Below are 19,124 nucleotides of genomic sequence, written 5' to 3'. Positions count from 1 at the left end.
GATCCCACAAATAACCAGGCTTTGATTGTTTTCTAATTTGGAAGGAAAAAGTCATGAAGTAACAATTGGGCAGAGAGAAAAAGTTGAAAGCAAAAGTTATTTTCAATATCACTTTATATCATCTAAAAAGTGATTTATAAATGGCTAAAGTGATGACATCATTCTTGAATAGGTATGGGCTAAGAGTTGTTAATAGCATCCCTGGAAGCCAATCAAAGCCTGATGTTTTGGAAATAATTATTAATCTCACTGTTTACATAAGTGTTTCTTGGCCCTGATGCTAACTGATGAAAGTCAGGGGTCATTATCCCAAGATACAAACTAGGCCAAAATGACAATATTTTTCTGAACCAATGCACAGTTGTGAGAGACTGACTTAACTGTGCATAGGTTGACTATATAAAAGATATTACTGTGATTTTTTTCCAAAAAAAAATTTGCTAATCTCATATATTTAATGCCCTGAGCCGAAATAAGTAAACATCCAAGGTTCTTCCACAGATCAATTTTGAGAAAAAGAAATGGATGAAGAGAATAACTTTAGATGGAAAAAAGGCTGATATAGAAGATTTTAAACGTATAATCAAAACAAATATACTGAGTAGAGACATACATTTAAATGATGAAGCTAAAATAAAAATTTAAGAAGTGATTACTATAGGCCAGGCACAGTTGCTCATGCCTGTAATCCCAGCACTTTGGGAGGCCGAGGCAGGCAGGTCACTTGAGGTCAGGAGTTCAAGACCAGCCTGGCCAACATGGTGAAACCCTGTCTCTACTAAAAACACAAAAATTTGCCTGTAATCCCAGCTACTCAGGACGCTGAGGCAGGAGAATCGCTTGAACCCTGGAGTTGGAGTTTAGAGAGAGCCGAGATCACACTACTGCACTCCAGCCTGGGCAATAGAGCAAGACTCCGGACTCCGTCTCACCAAAAAAAAAAAAAAAAAAAAAAAAGTGATTACTATAAAAGAGTAAAAGAATAGTATTTACTTTTGAGAGTATGGAGGGGGTTACGAATGAGACAGGGGACATAGGAGAAGTATCTAGGCTAACTGAAAAAGTACTACTTCTTTTCCTGGGTGGTGATATCAAAGATGTTTGCCTGATAATAATTTATTAAGCCTTAAAAGTTAAATTAAAATTATTTTAAATTAGTGCATACATACCCACAAAAACCCCACATGCATTTGGTATTAAATCCAATACATTAAAAATTCTAAGAGTGGTTCTCTGCTGAAGACAATATCTCTCTCCCTTCCCTATTCCCGATCGAGGAAACTTTGGAAATTTCCTGTAATACGTAGGGACCAAAATGAGTCATAAAAAGTACTGTGGGTGCATTTTTAATTGTCATTATGACTGGAGGGGCATTAGTAACATTATATGGGGTCAGATTTATAAACATCCTATAGCATAAGAAGAGCCCTATATGATAGGAAAATTATCCCACCCAAAAGGTGGAGTGTCACCCATGTAAAATTAACTAATCAATGATAATCACCTAATGTCCTGTGATGCCACATTTATTTATTTCGTTATACTCATGTCTGCCCTTTCAGAAGGGAACACCATGTGTACACATGTATATGAACACACAGACATATACATGCATATATGTAATGTGTGTGTGTATAAAGAACTAGTCTATCAGTTTCTAGGTTGAACAACTCATTTCACAGTTTACCAAATTGTAGTTTGATTGCATGTGGTTAAGCTCATGAGCCTTAGAATCAAACAGTCTGGAAGCAAAACCTTGAGCAAGATACTTAATCCTTCTAAAATTCAGTTTACTCATATATAAACTGAAAATAATAGTATTAGCTACATGTACCAGGTAGCTATTGCTAAGTAACCAACTATCTTATAATTTAGAGTTTAAACCCAAAACCATTTATTATTCCTTGCAATCTGAGATGGGCTGGGCTTGGCTGATCTCAGTAAGGGCTCACTCAGGCTTCTGCTATTACCCAGAAGAGAAGCTGGGGCTTGATAGTTTAGGATGACCTTGCTTGGGATATCTTGGCTCCTTTCCACATATGTCTCATATCTCTCCAGGAGACTGATGGCCTGTTCACTGGTGGTGGCAGAGATCCCAGCAACAGAAGGGAAATGTGCAAGCCCTTTTTCAAGTCTCCACTTGCATCAGTTTGCTATTGTTCCATTCGCCATGCAAGTCACATGGTCACGCCTCAGTCAATGTTAAAAGAAATTACTAAAGGGTGTGGATGCAAGAGTGTGAAAAAAATGGGACTATTAATGCAATCAGCCCAGCACACTGCATCACAGACCTGTGTGAAAATTACACATGCCAATAAATGTAAAATACTTAATACAGTGCCTAGCACACAGTATGTGCTCAATAATTGTTAGTAATTATCAGGAGTAAGAGGCTACACATAATATTTCAAGCTTCCTACCTAGTGTAGCTGAATATGTTATGGAATTATATCTGTGTCTGAATTCAAGACTACTTATTCCCGATAAACTTTTTTTTTTTTAATGCTAGAGACTTTGGAAATTTCACCAAGTTACCGAAAATTTGTTACTTAGATCTGGATTGACTTAGTTTGAATCTATTGCAAAACTGCAAAACAAGTAATAAGAAAAACAACATGAAGATTATGAGAATATTTTCCTAGAATCTTAACAACAAAATAGAATGTTAGTAAAAAATGAAATAACAAAAGAACATTTTTTAAGCATGAAGCTTATTTCTCTTCAATAAAGTTGAATAGACAACCTTATAAACTTTGAAATTGAACCCCTAGAGGTGGAAAAGTATGTACAAATTTCTAAGCAGAGTTCTTCACAGGGTTACAGAAGCAAATTCTCATTTTTAATTAATAATTGTGAAATGACAGGATATTACTGGACTTTGAATTTAGCTTGGAAAAGCTTTAGGCAAACAAACATTTTTACTGACCCTTCAGAATCTGCACTGGCCCTTCCCACAGTTCTACTTTCACACCCAAGTATGAAATGTGAAGACATGCACGTAGAAGTGCAGTCAGCATTTGGCTGCGTTAGCTGAATGTGTCTGCAAAGAGAGGTTGGTAATACCAGGAAACTAGAAACACACAATCAGCCTATCTGTTAGGAGAACACCAAAAAACTTTCTTCCCACCAATTATTTTACCAACTTTGCTTTCCACCCAGAAATATACAAGCGGTAAAATAGATCACATTTTCAGTGTTTTGGCTAAAGACTTGTCATTAATTGTTTCTTACCCTGAAATATTGGATCCTTACTGCTGCTATGGCAAATTACCACAAATTTAGTGGCTTAAGACAACACAAATTCATTCTTTTACATTTCTAGAGGTCAGAAGTACTAAAGTAAAGGTGTCAGTAGGCCTGCCCTCCTCTTTCCTTCTGTAGGCTCTAGAAGAGAATTTATTTCCTTGACTCTCAGCTGTTCCATACCATCTGGATTCCTTGGCTTGTGGCCCTTTTCTTTTCAAAGCCAGCAACATGGTATCTTCAAATCTCTTTAATTGTCTCTGTCTCTCTCTGCTTCTGAGATCACATCTCCTTTGATTCTGACCTTTCTGCCTGCCTTATAAAGATCCTTATGATTATATTGGGCCCACTCAGATAATCCGGGATAATCTCCCCATCTCAAGATACTTCATCACTTCAGCAAAGTCCTTTTTCAATGTAAAATAACATACTTATAGGTTCCAGAGATTAGGAAGTGGGCATTTTTGAGTACCATTATTCTCCCTACCTCACCTGGTCAAAAAGGAGATTAGATATTTTTAAAAATTATATAATTAATATGTATTTCTTAACTGTCAGCTACAAAGAGCTGACATTTCAAATGGGAAAAGTGCTATTTGGCCTTTCTGATTTATAAGCTTATTGTGAAGATTAAAATAATATGGAACATTCTTTGCATTCTGCATGCATTTGGAATATAGACTAACCCTCAAATTAGAGAATATAATGCTTGAACTTTTGCTTGTCAATAATAGCAGGAGTAATGAAGTTTGATCTGCATTTTATCAAAGCCCTAATCCTACCTATATTTTAATTCCAAGGAACCTCTTGCTTAATAGTATCCAAGAGAGAAAGGAGTGCTTACTAGGGTAGAGAGCTACTGGAAGCTGGGTTTGACTTGACCGATCATGGTCAATGCATAGTAGCTGAGACAAACTTTCCTTTCCTTTCATTTTCATTCTTTGAGGAGGGGTGAACCCATTCCCTGGTGTTATGGCCAGTAAAGAGATCTGGATGCCCAGAATCAAAGCACTTTCACTTCTTTTACTCAGCCACTTCCTCAGGATGGAGAGCAGAATGTGCTATATAAGGCCTGATTCCTGAGTACACTCAGGCAATGTTGATCCTGGGCAAAGTGATCTCCAATGGTTGTGTCCAGAGACTTGATGGGGAATCAGACCCCTTTTATGCTGGCTGTTGGGTTCTTCACAGACTAACATATGGAACCTCAGGTAGGCCTGATCTTCCAAAATGCTATAGCCTTAGTTTTTAGATCTTTGGGGTCTTTTGTTCCTCAGGGCACGTCATTCCCAAGGAGAGTTGAATTAAAGCTAATTCCAAATGGAGAACATAGATATGGCTGCTGCTTCAAATACAGAGTATAATGCTCACTCTTTTTCCTCTGCTAAGTGCCATCTTTCTCTGATCTTAATGTTAGCTTTACTTAAAAACTTGTCATTGATGGTTGGTCGGGACCACCCTAATACTAACAGAGCTCCCCAGTTCTGAATCTGAGGGAGAACAAACTAAGGGAACAGAACTGCTTCCTTCTCTGCCAAATCTCTGGGCTCCTCATACAGGCTAGCCCACTCCCACTAATTCCTTATACTGATGGAAGGCTTAAAGAATAAGATGGAAGATCTCCTTGCAACTTCTTGTTACTGCAGCATTCTATTCAGCATATATTCACTTACTCAAATAGGTACTAAAGCCTTTCCCAAGGAGACCTCGCAACTCTACAGAGTGGGGAGGAGCTACTTTTCCTGATTGAGAATATAAAGCAATTAAATTCCTACCGGACTTTCTGGTTTAAAGATAATGTATATGAAAGGACTCCATAGATTTTAAAGGGCTGTTTAAAAACAAATTGTAGTAAATTTTATCTTTTATCAGGGAATGAAGGAAAGGACATAACAAAAATTAGCCACTCTGTCCATTTGAAGAACTTAGAGTAGTCTCTGATCCTCAGTGGGCTTACAGTCTAATTGCAAAGATGAGATTAAGTGTCATTAAAGTATTCAAGAACAATGCAAGACAACGTTCAATCAGAAGAGAGAGACCAACAGAAATCCAAAGTAGTAAAAAAAATTAGTCAAGGTTGCAGGCTGGAATAGTCAGAGAAATCTTCATGAAAAGGGACGTAAGCTGAGATTTATGGTTTTAATGAATAGATGTCAGCTAAACAGAAAGTCTATTTGCAAACCTTCTAAGTGAGGAGAGATACGATATTAAAAATAAACCCAGTGTTGGCGAGGTGAATGAGAATTGTCTTGTCTGGTCTAAAGATGTGTTTAAAAGAATAGCAAGAAATTAAATTTGAAGACCTTTTCTATAACATCTAAAAAATTAGCAAAGCATTGTGAGATGATTTAAGAGATGCTGGATCCTACTTCAGGCTTCTGAACAGAGGAGAAACCCAAGGAAAGCATTGTCTTGAGAAGCACATAACTCTATGGTATGCAGAAAGGATCGGAGGAAGAAAAGACCAGAGGCAGCAGTCTCAGATAGGACATAATTTCAGTCTCTCTGGTGGAAAGCCTGGGAGAACATCAGTAACAGGAAAAAAAAAAAAAAAATGCGCTAAGACCAGCCATACTGTTGAGGAAGAAGCAATTGTTTTGGAGTTTTGTTGTTGTTGTTTAAATTGAGTTGACATTGAAAAGATGAGGAGAGAAATTTGAGGGAGGAGCCAAGGGTTACTTTTTTGACAGATACAGGAGAGATTTAGGGAGAGGCCACTTGAGTAGGGAAGGCAGAGAACTTGATTTGGCCACGATACATTTGAAATTGTGGCAGCATGGGACTGGAAAGCTGTAGAATCGGGACTGAAGGTGAATATGAATGCATATACAAGGCCAGCTACAATGTTACGTGACAATAAGAAGGAAGGGAATATTCTTGATAGCCCTCCATGCCAGCGTGTAAGACTCACTTCGGGAAGGACAGAAAACTCTCAGATCACCTCTACTGCTCAGACTGTGATGCTGACTTCTTCACTCTGAAGTGCAATTCATCTGGAGGCTCCTTGGTGCTGTGAATACATTACTGTGCAGATTCATTTGCATTACCCAGATTCTGGGGCCTGAATCTAGGCCACCTGCAATGTTAAGTTGAGGAAACTTTCCCCACATGCCTAAATGTTAAGATGAGGAAACTCTTTCCCCACATGCCTAAAGAGAAGCAGTGGTCTCGGTTTTCTTAGAGTGAAGAGTCCCCTGAAAATCAGCCACATTGCCAGAGTAAAGGAGGGAAATGGAGAGGCCATCCATGAACAAAGGAAAAGGTTTGGAAAGAGTGGAATATCTTTCCAACTGGTGTGGGTAGCCTTATTCTGCAGGATGTCTCAGAAAGTTACAACAGGCCCACAGGACAGCTGTCTTTCCAAAATGATTCATGGATTTTGAGCTAATGTACAGTGTTGGGAGAGAGGAGGAGTAATTTATAGGGGGAAATAGGAGTAGCATTTGGTTGAACATATAAGCTAAATAATGTTAAAGCATGCCCAGCAACTCCCTCTACAAGTGCCAAAACATGATTTTTCTCTTCTTGCTTTTAAGCTTATTTCATCAGCTGGTATTCTATAAATGCCATTTTTTGGGGATGGAGGTGGGGAGGAGAGTTTTTATTGTGGCTTCTCCAGTTATTCTGTTTCAGTTGCAATTCTCCCACCAGAATGTTAAGTCATATGGCCATAAAAACACTCCAGGTGACTGCTTTGTGTTCTGTGCCCATGCTCTTCCTCTTCTCTTGGTGCCCATGGGAAATGTCAGTGAGTAGCCTCACTTTGCCGGTAACTTTTGTCATCTTCTACGTGGTAAATTGCTTTTCTGTCTTTGGCTTATATTCACTTCCTTTTGAAAAAGATACTTTTCTTCAAGATTTCTGCAAAGTAATTTTCCGTTGAAACCAAATAAAATAAAATACCAAACATTTGCCCTATCCAAATAATGCTTGATTGCTTAAAAATGCATATATTAGAAAATTTATGCCTCATGACATGGCAAGCAAAAGAGGTTTAGTTGCCCCAAATCTTTACACAAGGGTGGTCACCACTGAAACAAGGCAAGGAACATGGCTAAGATCCATTAGAGAGCATGAGCTTTGGAAATAAGTATTGATGCTGACAATTCCACAAGCATGCTCACTGGAGAGCCAGCTAAATCTTCCAGAGAGAGAGAACATAGTAAGATGGATAAGAACAAAGACTGGAAGATAAACAAAACTGGTTCCAATCCCAGCTCTGGCACTCACTATTTATATGGTGTTGAGAACCTTATCCAATATCTCAGAGTCTCAATTTCCTTACCTGTGAAAAAGGATAATGGTATATTCATTGTGGATTCTCATAAGGAATACATGAGATCAAATCTTAAGTTCATAATTACTAGCTTATAAGTGTCAGTTATTCATTACCAACCAACCTAAATGAAAAGACAGCTGAGATTCAGGTAGAAAAAGAAAGGAGTGATGCTTAGCCTATTCAGAGAGGGAAGAAATAGCAGCACAAATTTTTTATTTGCTTGACAAATTTCTCCTGAGCCAGTGATGGTTCTTGCCCTTCAAAACTGAGTATTATCACAATTGAGTAATGATGGCTCATAAAGAAATGTAAAAATCCTATAAAATCCTATTGTTTCTTGGGGAAAGAACAAGTATAAAATGGTGGGGGGAAAAGTCAGCGATTATTACAGTAATCCTCTGAGTGATAAAAACCACTTTGCACAGAGATGACAGATTTTTCACAGAAACAACCAAGGCTTGAGATTTTTATTTCATGCAAGTCATAAATGTGTGATTTTTTTATTACTCTGAAAGAAGAGGATTGTTGCCTAATGGGACCATTATTTGAACACTCTTCTTCCCAGTACGGAATCATTAACTTTGTAAACTCTGAGCCCACGGTGTTCTGAACTAGAATGAACCAATCTTAAATTTTACTCATGCAAACTAGAAGAACATGTTCTACTTAATGTTCAACAGAGAATCATTTTAGAACTGAGAGTGATCCTGGTCCAACTCTCATTTTGTCAGTAAGGAAATTAAGGTTCAGAGACTCCCACATTAGGTTACTGACTTACTCAGAAACCACACAGTAAGAAAATGACACAGCCAAGAGGCAAACCTAGGCCTTTTCCATGAAGTCCAAAATGACTAATCTAACATATTAACATGTTAATCTAACAATGAGCAATAAATGTTCATTGAATGAGTGAATGAATCCTAACTCCCAAATTTGTTCATTTTCTACTTCATGTGACTTTCACTTATTTCTTTCTTTCTTAGGTAATTTTTATTTAATCATGGTCCTTGAAATGGTAGTTAGAGGTTTATTTAAATAAACTAATTTTCTATAAATTTCTCATCTTCTTTTAAAATTTATAACATCATTGCATTTTCTAATGATAAATATATGCATTGTCATTGGTAAACATGGAAAAATTCAAGAAAATAGAGTACAAATTATTATTTTTATTATTGTTATCTGTGATAAGAAAACAACAAGAGCTATCCACTTAGCAAATTTTTAAGTATGCACCACAGTGTTGTTACCTCTTCTTTCTTAAAGATAGCATTTTTTCTGTCCTATCATACTCTCTAGTTACTGTCCATCCTTTTTCCTTTCCCCTATACTTAATCTTCCTGAAAAAATTCATTCACATGTCCTGCATCATCTACAGCTTGAAGCCTGTCACAGCCTCTCCAATACTCTCTAGGCTGGGATAACGTCCTTCCTGTGCATTCTTATAGCATCACTGAGTTATTCTGTAACTATTCATCTCTACTGTGGCCTTCTGTTCACTCACCTGCCTCCCGGTTGAAATGGTAAGCCTCCCATGAGGGTAGGAACAAAATCTTACCTGGGTTGAAGCTCTAATGTCAATTGGGCACAATGCCTGACTTACAGTAAGGGCTCAATAAATTTCTGATAAATAACAGCTTGGAATGAATATGTTATTAATTAATTTCATCTAACTATCTACACCCCCAGTGGCTTGTATTGGTCAAAACAAAAGTAGAAACATTTCTATTTGATGTTTTCTAACATCTGAGATTGATTTACAAAAATAGAGGAATAAGGAAAAGAAGGGGCACCAGAAGCAATCGCAACAAAAGCAAAAGTTGACAAATGGGAGCCTAAGAGCCTCTGTACAGCAAAAGAAACTATTCACAGAGTAAACAGACAACCTACAGAATGGGCAGAAGTGTTTGCAAACTATGCATCCGACAAAGGTCTAATATCCGGCATCTTTAAGCAACTTAAACCAATTTACAAGGAAAAGAAGATAAATTAGAAGTAAGTTTCATAGCTTCTTCCCATTAGTCTCAAACCAAATACAAGTCTCTACCTAAATATGCTGAGTGTTTTGAGTGTGCTTTTGACACCAAGTGGAAAGCAAATGGGAGAGTTATTCTAACCATGCTTCAAAAATTCTCGGAAAGCTAAAGGAGGGTAAAGTTCTGCAATCCTGTTTTTCCCAGGTGACCTAACAGAATCAAATCACATTCAAACTGGCAATACCCTTTCGGGCTTGGAGGCTGTGTTCCTTCACACTCCACTACCTGCAGCACCCATGACCTCACCAACACCACTTCAGGACACTTTTTATTAAGCATCTGTGTTAGATTGCTAGAGCTGCCATAGCAAAGTACCTCACATCCTGGAATAACCTGGTAGTCTTGTTCAATACTATTCATGATAACAACAATGGAAAAAAAAATCTATTCCCAGCCCATGCCACTCTCCATGTAGTGTTCTTCCCATGTCCAAGTGGGTTTTCTTCAGGACTTTAATTTCTTCCCACATTCTAAAGATGTGCACATGAAGTGAATTTCCATGTCTATTTGGTCCCGGTATGAGTGAGTGTGGGTGTATGTGAGTGAGTGAGTGTGCCCCACAATGAAACGGGGTCTTGTCCAGGGCTGGTTCCTGCCTTGTGTCCTGAGCTGCTGGGGTAGACTCATGACTCCTGTGACATGGAACTGATATGGGCATTTAGTGCTATAAATTTCCCTCTTAACACTGCTTTAGCTGTGTCCTAGAGATTCTGGTACATTGTCTCTTTTTTCTCATTAGTTTCAAAGAACTTTTTGATTTCTGCCTTAATTTCATTATTTACCCAGTAAATAACCCACTATTAGTAAATACCCACTATTTCCATGTAGTCCTCCAGTTTTGAGTGAATTTCTTAATCCTGAGTTCTAATTTGATTGCACTGTGGTCTGAGAGACTCTTTGTTATTATTTCCTTGCATTTGCTGAGGTGTGTTTTACTTCCAATGACGTGGTCGATTTTAGAATAAGTGCTATGTGGTGCTGAGAAGAATGTATATTCTATTGATTTGGGATGGAGAGTTCTGTACATGTCTATTAGGTCCACTTGGTCCAGAGCTGAGTTCAAGTCCTGAATATCCTTGTTAATTTTCTGTCTCGTCGATCTGTCTAATACTGACACTGGGGTGTTAAAGTCTCCCACTATTATTGTGTGGGAGTCTAAGTCTCTTTGTAGATCTCTAATAACTTGTTTTATGAATCTGGGTGCTCTTGTATTGGGTGCATATATATTTAGGATAGTTAGCTCTTCTAGTTGCATTGATCCTTTTACCATTATGTAATGCCCTTCTTTGTCATTTTGATCTTTGTTGGTTTAAAGTCTGTTTTCTCAGAGACTAGGATTGTAACCCCTGCTTTTTTTTTTTTTTGCTTTCCATTTGTTTGGTAAATATTCCCCCATTCCTTTATTTTGAGCCTATGCATGTCTTTGCATATGAGATGGATCTCCTGAATGCAGCACATCGATGGGTCTTGATTATTTATCCAATTTGCCAGTCTGTGTATTTTGATTGGAGCATTTAGCCCATTTACATTTAAGGTTAATATTGTTACGTGTGAATTTGATCCTGTAATCAAGATGCTCGTTGGTTATTTTGCACATTAGTTGAAGCAGTTTCTTCATAGTGTCATTGGTCTTTATATTTTGGTGTGTTTTTGCAGTGGCTGGTACCAGTTTTTCATTTCCATATTTAGTGCTTCTTTCAGGAGCTCTTGTAAGGCAGGCCTGGTGGTGACAAAATCCCTCAGCATTTTCTTGTCTGGAAAGGATTTTATTTCTCCTTTGCTTATAAAGCTTTGTTTGACCAGATATAAAATTCTGGGTTGAAAATTATTTTATTTAAGAATGTTGAATGTTGGCCCCCACTCTCTTCTGACTGGTAGGGTTTCTGCAGAGATATCCACTCTTAGTCTGATGGGCTTCCCTTTGTAGGTAACCTGACCTTTCTCGCTGGCTGCCCTTAATAATTTTTCCCTCATTTCAACCTTGGAGAATCTGACAATTATGTGTCTTGGGGTTGCTCTTGTCTATGAGTATCTTAGTGGTGTTCTCTGTATTTGTTGAATTTGGATGTTGGCCTTTCTTGCTAGGTTGGGGAACTTCTCCTGGATAATATCCTGAAGTGTGTTTTCCAACTTGGTTCCATTCTCCCTGTCACTTTCAGGTATACCAATCAATCATGGGCTTGGTCTTTTCACATAGTCCCATATTTCTTGAAGGCTTTGTTTTTTCCTTTTCATTCTTTTTTCTCTAATCTTGTCTTGACACCTTATTTTGGTAAGTTAATCTTCAATCTCTGATATCCTTTCTTGCACTTGATTGATTTGGCTATTGATACTTGTGTACGCTTTATGAAGTTCTCATGCTGTGTTTTTCAGCTCCATCAGGTCAATTATGTTCTTCTCTAAACTGGTTATTCTAGTTAGCACATCAGAATGGACAGGCAATCTACAGAATGGGAAAAAATTTTTGCAATCTACCCATCTGACAAAGGTCTAATATCTAGAGTGTACAAGAAACTTAAACAAACTTACAAGAAAAAAACAAACAACACCATTAAAAAGTGGGCAAAGGATATTAACAGACACTTTTCAAAAGAAGACATTTATGCGGCCAACAAACATATGAAAAAAAAATCTCATCATCACTGGTCATTAGAGAAATGCAAATCAAAACCACAGTGAGATACCATCTCATGCCAGATAGAATGGCGATCATTAAAAAGTCAGGAAATAACAGATGCTGGTGAGGATGTGGAGAACTAAAAATGTTTTTATACCTTTGGCGGAAGTATAAATTAGTTCAACCATTATGGCAGACAGTGTGGCAATTTCTCAAGGATCTAGAACCAGATATGCCATTTGACCCAGCCACCTCATTTCTGGGTATATACCCAAAGGATTATAAATCATTCTACTATAAAGACACATGTACATGTATGTTTATTGCAGCACTATTCACAATAGCAAAGACTTGGAGCCAAACCAAATGCTCATCAATGATAGACTGGATAAAGAAAATGTGGCATGTATACACCATAAAATACTACGCAGCCATAAAAAAGGATGAGTTCATGTCCTTTGCAGGGACATAGATGAAGCTGCACTAACTCCAGGTAGATAGTATCAAAATTGAATTCAATTACAGGACACTTAGTTGGTGTCTGCAGAGAACTGAGTTTTTGCAGGACGAGAACCTAAACATTTGGTCCCTGAAGTGTTCTAGGTTGAGTGCAAATACAGACAAATGTTTTTTCTATACATTCAAAAAGGCGATAAATTAGTTTGAGATAACTCTATAGCCTCTAACCAGATTATTGCAACTTAGGTCAACTTCCATTATAGACCAGACTATCAACTAATGTACCAAGTTAAGTGATGATACTGAGCATAACTCAGGGAGTCAAACTGCAAGCCATTCTGAGTCTTTATTTGTAAAGTTGCTTTGACTATTTTATTTTATTTTTTATTTTTGAGACAGTGTTTTGGTCTGTTACCCAGGCTGGAATGCAGTGGCACCACTTCAGTTAATTGCAACCTTCACCACCCAGTCTTAAGCGATCCTCCTGCCTCATCAGCCTCGTGAGTAGCTGGGATTACAGGCATGCACCACCATACCCAGCTAATGTTTTTGTATTTTTAGAAGAGACGAGGTTTCACCATATTGCCCAGGCTGGTCTCAAACTCCTGACCTCAAGTCAAACATCCACCTCAGCTTCCCAAACTTCTGGGATTAAAGGCGTGAACCATCATGCATGGACAATTTGACTCTTAATAAGCCCCAATAACCAGCATCATTCCCCTCACTATGGGTCTCAGTGAAAATTCTGGTCTCTCATTTGGGATATTTTTTCTTAACCCTCTTGAAGTATTCCTTTAGTGACCACATTGCAAAAGGTTCCTCCCCTTTGAGTATGAGAAGTCTTCTCAATGTACTTTCTTGAGTACAGAAGCAGAAATAAGAGTAATGGTTAAACTCTATTGAGTGCTTACTGTATAACAGGCACTGTGCTAGGAATTTTAATTTGTTATCTCATTTTTTTCTTTACAACAACCATAGGAGGTCATGATTAGCATTATCCCTACTTTACTGGTGACTTACTTAAAGCACACAGCTCAACTATGGTGAAGCAAGAATTTGGATTCCTTCTGTATTGTTCTAAATCCCATGTTTCTATGTCATACTATCTCCCACATCACTATAGATCATTTCCCAGATGGCATAGATGCCCACAGGAGCTGGATACCATATGACAGAGCCCTTTGTCTATAGCTTGCTTTATTCAAGGGACCATCTGGAAGTGCAGGAGGAGGGAGGTCAATCTGAAAGATTCTTCACTCTAGTTGTAAACTATAGTAGTTTTGCAACCTTGTTCTCTGTAAAAACCCAAGTAATAATGGAGAAAGAAAATGGAATTTGCACATTGATTGTACTGATTTATTGAGTGGTAAACATTTTGAATTATTTTTACACACTTAAAGGGAAAATGATAGTATTAACAAAAGAGAACAAGAGAATTTGCATATTAAAGATTTTTTTAAGTCTCCACAAAATGACTTCTAGCCAATCCAAAATTACCTAATCTTCTTTAGTAATGACCATTAAGAAATCATTTATGGATTTCTTGTGAGTGTTCAGAGATACTAATGGGCTTTAGAATGACTTGGGAATCTTCCTGAGGTCAAAGGAAGAAAATGAAGTATGAAGTGTTGATAAAATGTATGAGGTGACTAATGGGCAGGTTGTATATATAGATAGATAGATAGGGTCTAGCAAGAAAACATTGAATTTTTATAGCATACATTTCAACAAATGGAAATCTCACTGCCATAGCCTCTTATCTTAACTTACGAGCCAGGAAGAACGATAACATTGTGTGTAGCCATCTTCCATATCAGATTGTCAATGATTTTCCAGTCCTCAGGTCACTGGCCCAGACCACCTCCACAGCCATCACACCCTCAGCTGCTGAAATCTTATGAAAAGCAGTGGAGAAATAATGCACATTTGATGAGGCACCAATAAACGACTTGCTGTTATACAGCATAAACGGCTAATTTAAACATGATTGTTACATGGCAAACATTAATACTGCAACCAGCCCATCTAGGAATCAGGTATCTCTCTAGGCTTTTGTTACATATGTAAGCCAACAAAATGATATTAAATCTAATGAAATTAAGAGGTGCATAATATCATAAAATTCTGAATTGTAAGAGGGACATTCAGAGCAGAATTTTATGACTTTATTTTGAATCATACAATAGCATTCTGGATTTTTTCCAATATAGAGACAAACAGAATCATGTTTTATAGAAAATAAATGTATTAGAAATAATGTAACAATGTAAATAATGTAGAAAATAGTTGTAATACAAACAATAGAATAGCGGACAAGTTATCATTTTAAAAGAAATTTGTCTTGAGTCATCAGTGAATCTAACTAAGAAGCCTGAATGAGATGTTGAATTGTTGTTTAATAGAAATAATCCCAATTCTGGCTCTCGGTAAACCAGGTCTTAAGGTCAAGTCAATTGTCTACATTATTGAGTGATTCAATTATACACTGATTATGTATTTGGAGTATACATAAAGTTTATATGAAGTATGCTTGACATACTATGTACCCCTTACATACTGTTCCTGTATTTGAGGAATGTATTTGTTTGAGAAAAGACATAATTGGTATTTTCCAAATACAATTTTTTTAGGCATATCAGACTCCATCCCTATAGTAACATTAAGCTCGCTTGCAGGTTAATATTGGGTGGAGAGTCTTAAAAATAACTAGATTTTATCAAGAGCAAGACAACAACAAGAATTATTTTGCATAGTGGGCAACAGTGTAGGCACATTGGGGATATTAAATGATATATATTTGATAAAGTATACTCTGCAAACATTTTGACTGCTATACCTTATCTTTAAACCTTAAACTATGATCCTATGTTTAATCTAAAGAATTCACATCTGCAATACATAATTTTGTGTTTTGTTTGGAAAAGAAAATCTAGAACGGTCCAAGATAATTTTTAGTACCAAGAAGGGAAGAGCAAAGCTACTTGTGAACTGGAAAGCAATAGACGCAAACACTTTCAAGGGAACACTGGAAAGAAATATGTTAGTATTTAACTGTGATCTCATCGCATGACTATATAGAATGTTTACCTCATCACATTTTGATTTGTTCTTTATGGTATGAACATAGGAAAAGTTTTTCAAAAAAGTGCAGAATTGAAAAACTTGGAACCTTGCTTTCGTGTTCCATTCCTACCCTTTCACATGTATGGTTTGTGTTGTGGTTAACAGTTTAAAATCTGTGTGTTCCCTCTTCCACATGATTAACAAATATGCAAGATAAGCTTTAGGGGTCTAGGTCAAAGTCTCCCACCACTTGCTGCCCTGTGAGAAACACACATCCAATTTCTTATCTTTCCTCACCTCTCACCCTCCACCTCTCTCCCTCCAGAGTTTTCATTAACAAGACAGAACATTCTGTGGGAAAACTATGCAGAAAATCTAAATGTTTTCAAATATACTAAATAGGTTAATTTAAGTAAGTATGGCTCTCTCCCTGTCTTCCTACATTTAGCTAATACATTATCTCTATCATTTTCTGGTACTTTAAAATATAATAAAATAATCTGAAAGATGGCATTTGAGGGGTAATGAAATAAGAAGGAATAGTGAATAATTTCATTCAGCACGTTGTAGACACAGAGTTCCTCTACAGTTAAGGAATAATAAAGGTTTACATACCTTTATCTTTACTATGGTCTTTAACTCCACAGAAAAGGAAAACATGTAGATATGGCTGACCAATCCAAATATACTCAATGCCTATTAGTTACATGTTCAGTAGATAGGTGTTATGAGAAAAACGAAAGATATAAAATAGAGTGTCCTACTGTTGAAATGTTTAAAATTTAGCTGAAGAGACTATGTATACCTTAAATAAGATATGTATAGTTAGGAATATATTTGCATATCTATTTTGACATGTCAGAGGACAGCATTCTGGAATCCACAAATTTTCTTTAAGGAAGAAGTAATCACTTTTTCTTGAGGTGTTCTACAGACAACTGGGCCTTCAGTTACAGATACAATTTTTATACTTAAGGAAGAGAGGAATAGTATAAGCAAAGGTATTAACGTGAGAAAACCTTTAAAAGCTTCTGGAAAAAGTGTGAGTAGTTCACAAGGATCACCCAAATTCTTTAACAGTAGGTTATTGCATTCATTATTCTGCTACCTTTCTATCTGACTGGCCAAGGCCAGGTTAACACTTTATAGCTCTTAATGAATAGATTATGATGTTGTTCCCTTCCATACACAGACAATATTTAAAATAAAGGCAAGAGAATCTATAAAAGGAGGTCAAAATTCTGATTTGTTTTATTTTGGAATAATACAATTCATTGGGTGGGGTGCTGTTGGTTCTCCTACTTTGCTGATGAACTAAAGTAAATTGTCAAGACTATGCATGTCCTGGCACTGGGAAATCTGACTATGGCTGGAAGAATTAACTTTGAAGAATCTTATTATGTCTCCCAAAGTTTTCAGATAAGAATAAGATTAGACACAATTTCTCAAAGTCACCACTATAGGTATTTTAATTCCGATAATTCTTTGCTTTAGGGGGAGTGCCCTGTGTAGGGTGTTGAGCAGTATTCCTGGCCTTTACCTACTGGACAGCAATAGCAGTCGTAAAAATCAAAAATGTCTCCAGACATGGCCAAATGTCCCATGAGAGAAAAATCCAGGGGACATTCTGGCTCTTTGAGAACCACTGGGTTAGAGGAAAGCATCAAAACTAGTAAATTAACAGGAAAGTCCATCAACTTTCCCCTGAAAATTAGAAACACATTTTCAAACTCTATTTGCACTTGCAACTGATCAATTAGGAGTGAAAGATACTTAAAATATGTATTAATATATTAAGGCTAGTGTTGGCCTAAGATGAGTAAATAAACAACTAATTATATACAAGTGTAAATATTAACACAAATCAGGAAACCATTAAAGGCTATTCACAGCCAACATAGAAACACTGTTATCTGCACCTAAGAGAAATACTGGAGACCAGCAATGAAGCCCGTTAGAAAGTTCTTAGTTTCTGGGAGAAGCCGTTTCAAGACTACTAGCTTCCTTGAGCTTCAAAAGCCAACAAAAGCCAGCAGAACTAGTGCCCACTTGGAAAAGGGTTTGTTTGTTCTGCTTACCTGGAGCCAAAGACAACAATCTTAATAGTTTTGAAGATCTAAATGTTTCACAGCATTTAGGAAGGACCTAATTTGTAGACAGAAGTGTCTATCTATAAATGAGCACATATCCTCCTCACAGGGCCTTGACATACAGTCAAAACTAATTTAAAAGCATTTACACTTAACTATTTCTAAACAAGGAGTAGAGGACCAATAAAATTGTGAGTTGGTTAGTTTTTTTTTCTCTGTGAAGGTAGAAAGCAGAATATTTGTAAAAGGAGAGGTTGGCAAAATAAAACCACACCACCATAGTTTTTCTGCCACTATTTTGAGAAAATTTCTGATTTCTGATTCTAAACTTTAAGCAGTTTGAATGTACATACCATATTACTTTAATCTTTGTATTCTTAGCACATAAAATATGCCTGGTGTACAGTAAGTATTTAATATATGTTTGTGAAGTGAATCAATAAGAGGAAAGAAAGGGGAAAAGAATTTTAATTTGACATTCTGAAATATGTAGCATAAAGTTGATTATGAAAGAAATTTGTCTCTTATTACTGTTTTTATTCAGATAGATTCCCATCCTCTCATTTCAAAATTTTATCCTTTAAGATAATCAAATTTACATTATACCAAACTATAAAATACTAAGATAACTTCACAGAATTCCCAAAATAAGTCTGTGGGGTAGAGGCCATTATTCCTCTTTTACAGAAAGCATATAACATAATGAGTTCAGAAAGGTTAAGTGATGCCCAAAGCCACAAATAGTGGAGCAGGAACTCAACACAAGCTTCAATTCTAAAGCCACCCTGAGTATACAGTATCTCAAGTGATGTCAGTGGAGGATAACATTTAGTTTGTTGCAGTGTTTTAATTGCATATAGTGGTTAAAAAGCATGCATTGGTGTCAGCCTCCTATCCCCACAAATTACCAGTTGTGGGATCTTGAGCAAGCTATTTCAACTCTTTGAATCTGTCCCTTCATCTGAGGAACTGAGCTGACAACATCTACCCTATAGGCTTGGTAAGATAATATAGAGGGAATTTCACCCATGTCCCATCAGTAGTGGTCACTGTCATGCATCATTGTCAATGTGATGGAATCTATGGGTGCTGTTATGTGAAGTTCTGAGGGTACCTAGACTGTTGATGGCAACACCAGCACTTCCGGGTTTTGAAAACTTATTCTCGTTTTGCCCTTTTATAAACTTTCACCTCTTAAAATTTGAATTCAAAATTTGAGTAGATTACATGTTAAGATATATGTGAAATCCTGGGTTTGGAAGAGCAGAATTTGATTGTGGAATGTAAGAGAAAGCATTGTAGTGAAAAAAATTCACTAGGAAGGTTTTTCTACATAT

The 19,124-nt window shown here is 36.9% G+C and overlaps 1 pseudogene; it reads right to left on the bottom strand.

The window, feature by feature from the left end:
• LOC129524019 (tRNA methyltransferase 10 homolog B-like) overlaps positions 1-18,817 on the bottom strand; it is a 31,156-nt pseudogene extending 12,339 nt beyond the window's left edge.
• Between the last annotated feature and the right edge of the window lie 307 nt (positions 18,818-19,124).

This window comes from Gorilla gorilla, chromosome 7 (assembly GCF_029281585.2).
Source record: "Gorilla gorilla gorilla isolate KB3781 chromosome 7, NHGRI_mGorGor1-v2.1_pri, whole genome shotgun sequence".
NCBI classification, from domain to species: domain Eukaryota; kingdom Metazoa; phylum Chordata; class Mammalia; order Primates; family Hominidae; genus Gorilla; species Gorilla gorilla.
The sequence above is the reverse complement of the archived record's forward strand: the minus strand, read 5'-3'. Positions and strand labels throughout refer to the sequence as shown.